Below are 7,642 nucleotides of genomic sequence, written 5' to 3'. Positions count from 1 at the left end.
TTTAAGTAGGCTATATGCCTGTGTAGGGACTAATTACATGCTTGATTAGTGATATTAAAGTGTACTTTATTTGTGTTACAAGTACATTACAAATTCATTACGAGTGTCTTCAAAACATACAAAAAATATACCATAAGTATATTTTTATATACTTTTATGTAAGTATATATATTCTTATTTTTGCCTTTTATTAGGACAGTTGCTAGTCAGGAAGTGAGGTGGGATCAGGAAAGTTCCATGACCCGGGATTCGAACTCCAGTCTCCCGAAGCACAACAGTGCTACATGTCGGCGCACTTGTCCACGAGGCTATTGGCACTGACTACAAGTGTATACTACAAATTTCACGCTTTGTAAAATTTATAAAAGCTTTCCAGGTTTTTGGTGAAGATGAGAACAATAATGTAGTCAAAAGTGGTGATGATGCATCTCAACCAGAAGAGGATGAAGAGGCGGGTGAAGAAGTGGAGTTTGTTGATGTGTCATCAGTTCTGAATGAAGATGATGGCTTTGAGTTCTAGCTCCCAAAGCACTGTCGCTGTGCTTGTCACCTGTTTAACCTAATAGCTACTGTTGATGCCATGAAAGCAACATCCAATGAGGCATACAAGAAAATGTACCGTTCAACATTTGGAAAATGGTAATGCACTTTGGAACAAATGTGGAAGATCCACACTTGTAGCTGAAACTGTTGAAGATGTTAGCTTCTTCCAGCTGTTGCACCCGAATCCAACCAGGTGGAACTCCTTGTTCATGGCAGTAGAAAGACTGATGAGAATCATCAAAGACAAAGGTGAGGGGGCCAACATTGTCATCTACACAGACTTAAAGGTTCCAATGTAAGTAATAATGGTGCATGGCTTATGTAATCATAATTTAACAAAATGTCTTGAATGTCTTTAAAACTCTCCATGTGTTTCTCCACCCTTTCTTAGGTATTACCGGTATCAGAACTTCAACTTATTATTGGTCCATTTTAATTTTAAAGACCCTTATTCCTAGTCTGAGATAGTGTAGAGCCATTTGAAGGTGCACTGAAACTGCAATTTGGACCTTCAAACCGTTGATACCTGCTGATGTCCACTATATGGAGAAAAATCCTGGAATGTTTTACTCAAAAACCTTAATTTCTTTGCGACTGAAGAAAGACAGACATGAACATCTTGGATGACATGGGGGCGAGTACATTATCAGGAAATTGTAATTCTGAAGTCAACTACTCCTTTAAGTGGGCACACGTTCACGCTCTCTCTCATACGCTTCGGCTCACATGAGCGGCTGTCTTGCTCTCTCACGCTGCAACAGAGGAACTCCAGGCTTTTCCGGTCACCCGGAGCGCTACACCGGGTTTCCAAGCTCGGAGCCCTCCCTTGGACAGCACGCTAAATACACATAACCTGATTATATGTAAGTGTGAACTCGTGAAATAATTTGTTGAGATCTGCCAAAGAAACAGTCATGATGAATAACCGATTTGTCTGGAGGCATCTGATGACCAAACTAAATTGGAATTTGCGAATTAATAAAACATCAAGCGAGTCCAGAGTGATGTTCACAAAGCACATTTTAGTGAAAGGTACCAGTAGCTGAAAGCAAACCGCACTCAGACCACCACCTGAGATAGACAGCAGCGGAGGGGGGAGCGCGTTCTATGGCCCCCTTCCCCAACAAAGCTTTTACCTCCTTGTTCCATAACTTGAGCCTGCTCAGTAGACAAGACCCTCCTGTGTGCAGGACCCATTGAGATATATTTGGCAGTAGTTTTCATGATGCTAAAAAATCTACTAAGGGAACTACTTAGTACTACTACTTATGGTGTTACTCGAGTGACCAATTCAGTGCCCTGAAGCGGTGAACCAGCAGGGGACAACCAAACTGATTGCTCTGAAACCCTCCTCAGGGTGCGAGCATCCCTGCGCCGCAATGTTTCCGGGCAGACACTGAGACTAGAACTCGCTGGAGACCGCTGTGGCCAAAAGCACACAAGGTGGCAGGGTAGGCAGAACGGCCCCCTGAGGGCGCGGAAGGGAAATGGGGGACCGTACAATGAGAGGTTGACCACTTCCCCCCAGAAGGGACTGCCCTCACAGGTCTGGCACCATTGGTGTCAGAGCCTCTTTGCCGAAACCGTCTCCAAGATAATGACAGTCCTCAGATCCATCTTATCCCGAAAAGACTTCGGCTGAGACTACTGAAAGAACCAGCCTCTCAAGATCGGTCTCTAGCATAAATCGAATAGCCAATCTGGGGCCCTGAAACGGATGATCGGCAGGAAGCAATCGAACTGAACCCTCTAAAACCCTCCTTGTAGGGTGCGATTCTCCCAGTGCCGCAACGTTTCCGGGCAAACACTGAGACATGGGCTGCGTTCCAAACCGCATACTCAATGAGTAGGTACTTCATTTCAATAAGTACTTACTTAACGAGCGCTAAAAGAGTAGGTACTTTATAGCCAGATCTCGTTGAGTATGAATGCGAACCGGACATCTGCCATGTTGACGTTATCATGTGACCTACGACGCGTTATCACGCGCAACAACTTAAAAGATTCGAACGGACACGTTTAATTCATCTATCTGTAAATATCTTGATATATTATAAATATATTTAACCCTACTAATGTGACCCACCGTTTTATCCTGAACGATGTTATTTATTTTTATTACGAAATCCCAAAATTGTCATCTCTTGAATATGTTGTTAATTTCTTTATTTTATATCCAAACATTTTTATCCACAAGCAAAAGTGGCTAACTACTGCTTTATGTTTTCCTCTTTTTCTTGTTGAATTTAACTCTCGTTTCATCCCTCAGGCCTATAAATAACAAAAAATGCTTTTTTAAAAATGTATTATAATGAATTATTTAAGAAAATATATATTAAGATATTCAACCTTGTAGTCTCTTTTTCCTGTGTAAAAAAATCTCATATTATGTATGCAAACCCATAATAAATATATATATATATTTTATATATATATATATATATATATATATATATATATATATATATATTATGGGTTTGCATACATAATGAGATTTTTTACAGATCTCATAACATCAGTAACTGGACAGCCCTACCTAGAATGGTTTTCCTCAGCATTTGTAATGTCTGCACAAAGGGCAGCTGTGCGAAGATTCGCCTTTGGAGGAAAACTGTTGATTTTATACTCGAAAAATTTAAGTATCATTAATATTAAAAATTAATATTACCTCAGAATGAATTGCATTGCTATCCCACCCCAAAACATACAATAAAAATAATGATAAATGCTGACCAATACTTATATTACTTTTTACTGAAAATGATATAATTCAATAAAACAAACAAATTGTAATGTATGTCATATGACAAAGCTATGCATGATTGAATACACTCTAGATGTGTATATAATGAACATATCTACATTTTCTTTCAAACAATGAAATAAAACATTAATTAAATAATTATATTTTATTTACTGACCACAATGAGAAATATTAATAAATTAGTAAAAGAATGAATGAAAGTCACCATCACACAATAAACAAATGCATAAGTCAACACATGAAACAAAGCTTTATTCAAACTACAATCATGTATGTAGGCTACAGGCGCTGAACCCCACATCCTTCTGCCGTCTCAACACAGCGGTTCCCATTCTGCGGCTTTATTCTGATGACTCAGCTGACCGCCAGAGGTGAGCCGTTCCCTCGTGCTGGAGGTTGTTGCGTGATGTGTTGTGCTTCACAATCTGAGGCAATAAGAGCAGGTGGAGTGATGGAGGGTCTCATAAGAGCAGGTGGAGTGATGGAGGGTCTCATAAGGGCAGGTGGAGTGATGGAGGGTCTCATAAGGGCAGGTGGAGTGATGGAGGGACTCATCCATGACACCGTTTCCAGGATTCAGCTCTGGGCTCCTCATCCTCAGTGCTCACACCAGCCTGCTGACATTTCAGATCCTACAAAAATGCACAAACATAACACAAAAGCAGTAATTTTAACCGCACAATGTCATTTGATTTCAGTATTATTTAGAAGACAAAAACGCTTTTTTTCCACAAATGCCGCCATCATCTTCCCTTGCAGGTCCTGCTCCACCACAAAAGATCTGCAGCAAATGCACAGAAATCAAGAATCAGAAAGGTGCTGTAATAGATCTGTTTGAAATTACAATAATTAAAATAAACTACAACTTAAGATTTAAATAGTTGTTATTCATTTCTGTAGTATACTCACTCAAAGCCTTCATGAGCCACTCTCCACCAGATAAACACACATCTGTTCATCTGACCCTGTAACATCCAGACAAGATTCACGTTACCTCTGTGACTTATGAACTCAACACTACATTTACATGTTGAGGTTGTTTTAACTTTTTATCCAACATAAATGTTCCTCAATTTATCAACTACTAATGGACAAATAAAATAGATAACTTATGTTTAACGTTAGTTACTTTATAGATTTGTTCTACATAATAGCACACATTCATCACTCAGATGTCTATTTCATGTTGTGATATTTCAAGATTTTCCTGTCAGATGTAAATAGACATTAAAATAAGCGTCTTTAAGATGTATATGGTTTATGTAAATCCACTTTAGAGACGTAACTTACGTGTCTTTACTGGAGCTCCCCTGTTAGCTAACGTTATACATAATAAAACGTGTTTTTACAGCAAAATCACAACTATACTATACTGTGTAATTTCTTTACACCTTCAACAATTCAACAGTTTACTCTACAGTAGTTCAACACATGCAATTTTTAACAAAAGGAACCGTGTTTACTCACATTTGAAAGCACCCGCGTCGCTGATCTCTGCGATGTTTGATAATGACATATCCTCTCGCGTGGCCTCCTGGGATAGAAGAGTATCCATCGGTTGAGCACTCGAAAATCTGGCCTGAAGCAGTAAACCATCCGGGAACTTCTCGCCTACTCTTTTATGAATACTGATGTTTCGAACGTACTGCTTCCTTCACGTACTGTTTTCGCCTACTATATAGTAGGAAAGTAGGCATATTCGAACGCACTTAAGTCCGAATCTCGCGATAATTAGTACGTCACCCAGGTAATTCTCGCCTACTCTTTTGGATTCGTACATACTTTTTCGCTCGCCTACTCTTTTTCCCATACTAAATAGTAGGGAAGTATGCGGTTTGGAACGCAGCATAGAACTCGCTAAAGACCCCTGCGCCCCGAAGCACACGAGGTGGCGGGGACGGCAGAACGGCCCCCTGAGGGCACCGAAAAAAGATGGGCACCGTATAATGAGGTGTTATCCATTTTCCACCGGGAATTTCACCATTAAATTCCTCAGAATTAAATGCAGCCAAAGATCTATCAGACAAGGAAACACGGTCTGTATGAAGGAGTGAATAGTTTATTAATACAGACATCTAACTTTAAAAAAAATCAGATGAGTATTTATCATTTAATTCCTCAAAATTAAATGCAGCCAAATATCAACCAGACAAGTAAAGAATGGTCTGGATGAAAGGCTGAATATGTATTAATACAGACATCTAACGTCTCAAAATCAGATAAGTATTTGCCATTTAATTCCTCAAAATTAAATGCAGCCAAAGATCAGCCAGACAAGAAAAATAGCCTGTATGAAAATACTATTTTCAGCCTGTTGTGAATTCTGTCCCTTTAAATATTAAGTTGGTTGTGTGTGTGATATTTTAAGTTGCATTGTAAGCAAATAACGTAGTGCAGCGTTCTCAGCACATACGGACTCAGCGTAATTGGCTATTCACTAAGCTACTCCAGTTGAGCGATCATATCGCGTGCACGCATTCATGTGCAGTGTTTATGTGCAAGAGAAAGTTTATGACAAAGTAAGTGCTCCTTCTATGTATATTGTGAATAACAGATTGTCATACTGTATCCCAACTGCGCTAAGTTAGACCATGTTTGTGCTGTAGTTGATGTTTAGCGATCTTTCTTAGTGTAATTTGATTCTGCTTAAAGGCTCGTATTGTTCATGTTTAGCCTACAAGTTATTACCTTGAAGTGAATTTCTCCGTGGATAATATCTTTCACTGGTTGTCATTTATTACTGCCTGTATTAATGAGACAGTCCAATTTCTATAATCCACATTTTGGTGTTTGTCAATTTATTATGCAGTTTGTATTACAGACTCATACTAATATATTTCTCGATTTATATTTCATGTATCAGTGCACTTTACAGAGATGTTTATATTTGAGTTTGCAATCTCTTAAGTTGTTGAATAATTTTAGACTGTGAATATTTATTTCTGTTATATTATTTGTTTCAGAGACTACCTCAAGTACACTTATGTGTATGGTCACTCTTGTACAATAAACGACTAACTATCTGATGACTCCGACTCCCTGACCAGAGTTCTGCAGCGGTCAATGATATAATCCACCAGTTTCAGTGGGGCAATCCCCAACACAGCCTTTCATCCAGACCATCTAATTTCTCAAAGCCAGACAAATGTTCCATTTAATAACTCAAAATTAAACGCAGCCAAGAAATATACAAAAATAATCATAAATCATTGTTTGCAAACAGACATAATTAGTTTGCACGGAACAAGAGAGAAAGGGAAATTCCCATCTGCTCAGTTCCCACCACATTATTAAAATATTTTATCTAAATAATCTAACCATTGCCACAGCAAACGCGAGATCCGAGCCTCCAGATTCTTTATTGCAGACTAGTATTCTAGGTGTTGCCTTGGCAAACGCGAGATCTGAGCCACTTCCATAAGACTTTCTTCCCTCGAGAAGAAAGCCAACAGGAGCGGAGCTAAAAACTCCAGATAGTGCATGTTTCTTTACACGTTGGGAAATTTTATAAATGACCACTGTCAGCCCCCACGAAAGCTGACATACATGCTCCACTCCCAAAAAACAACACATAAATTGCATTCAATTGATTCAAAATGCTGTTTGCTCGCCATTATTGTTTGGTGTGCGCTTTATAGCTGATAAATGATTTTAGTGATAGTTTATGGTTAGGGTTGGTGACGATACGGTTAAATGTTTCTCTGATAAGGAACAACAAAACATGTTTATCTAACTACGCAAAATCATGGTGACAAAGTGAATGTGATAATGTTGTCATGATGAACAGTCTCACCTAACCTGACCCTGATGCAGCTTCTACACAGAATCCATCATTCATTCGACTCGCATGGCTGCCAGAAAACCCAAAATAACTCTGTTAGGAGTGCCAAGGACTGGCTGACTCGTCATTTATCAAAGTAGTTTGCTTCTTGAAGTCTTTAGACGCACTCAAATTCTGACACTTCAAATGCTTTCATCTTGAGACATTGTCAGGATTTTTCCTCAGCAGTCTTATCAAACCTGACACAGATTTTTCCTCATTCAAATGTTAAACTCAAGCACGCATTTCAGAAAGTGACTAATAAAAGTTAGAAATAAAAGTAATAATTTTCTTTCAGCACAACATTCAGCACTCTCAAAGCAAACACTTCCCTGTGGATTTGCATGTGTAATTCACTCACCTGCCCTGCTTTTGCACAATTTATATGTACAACAATGCACAGTGTGAAAGATGTGAATATCTTGAGTTTCTTGCGAGCATTCAGCACTCTCAAAGCAAACACTTCGCTGTGGATTTGCATGTGTAATTCGCTCACCTGCCCTGCTTTTGCACGA

General features: G+C 39.0%; 1 long non-coding RNA gene across 2 annotated transcripts; it reads right to left on the bottom strand.

Moving 5' to 3' along the window:
* Positions 1-3,544: 3,544 nt before the first annotated feature.
* LOC311078726 lies at positions 3,545-4,815 on the bottom strand. 2 transcript variants are annotated; one of them, XR_014605264.1, is made up of 4 exons: positions 4,775-4,804; positions 4,598-4,624; positions 4,217-4,272; positions 3,545-4,088 (listed from the first exon to the last, which is right to left on the bottom strand). It is a non-coding gene; the product is annotated as an uncharacterized lncRNA (long non-coding RNA). The 2 variants fall into 2 exon arrangements; XR_014605263.1 differs by lacking the exon at positions 4,598-4,624 and having other exon boundaries at positions 4,775-4,815.
* Between the last annotated feature and the right edge of the window lie 2,827 nt (positions 4,816-7,642).

The sequence above is a fragment of the Abramis brama genome (genome assembly GCF_963993115.1).
Source record: "Abramis brama genome assembly, chromosome: 3".
NCBI classification, from domain to species: Eukaryota; Metazoa; Chordata; class Actinopteri; order Cypriniformes; family Leuciscidae; genus Abramis; species Abramis brama.
The sequence above is the reverse complement of the archived record's forward strand: the minus strand, read 5'-3'. Positions and strand labels throughout refer to the sequence as shown.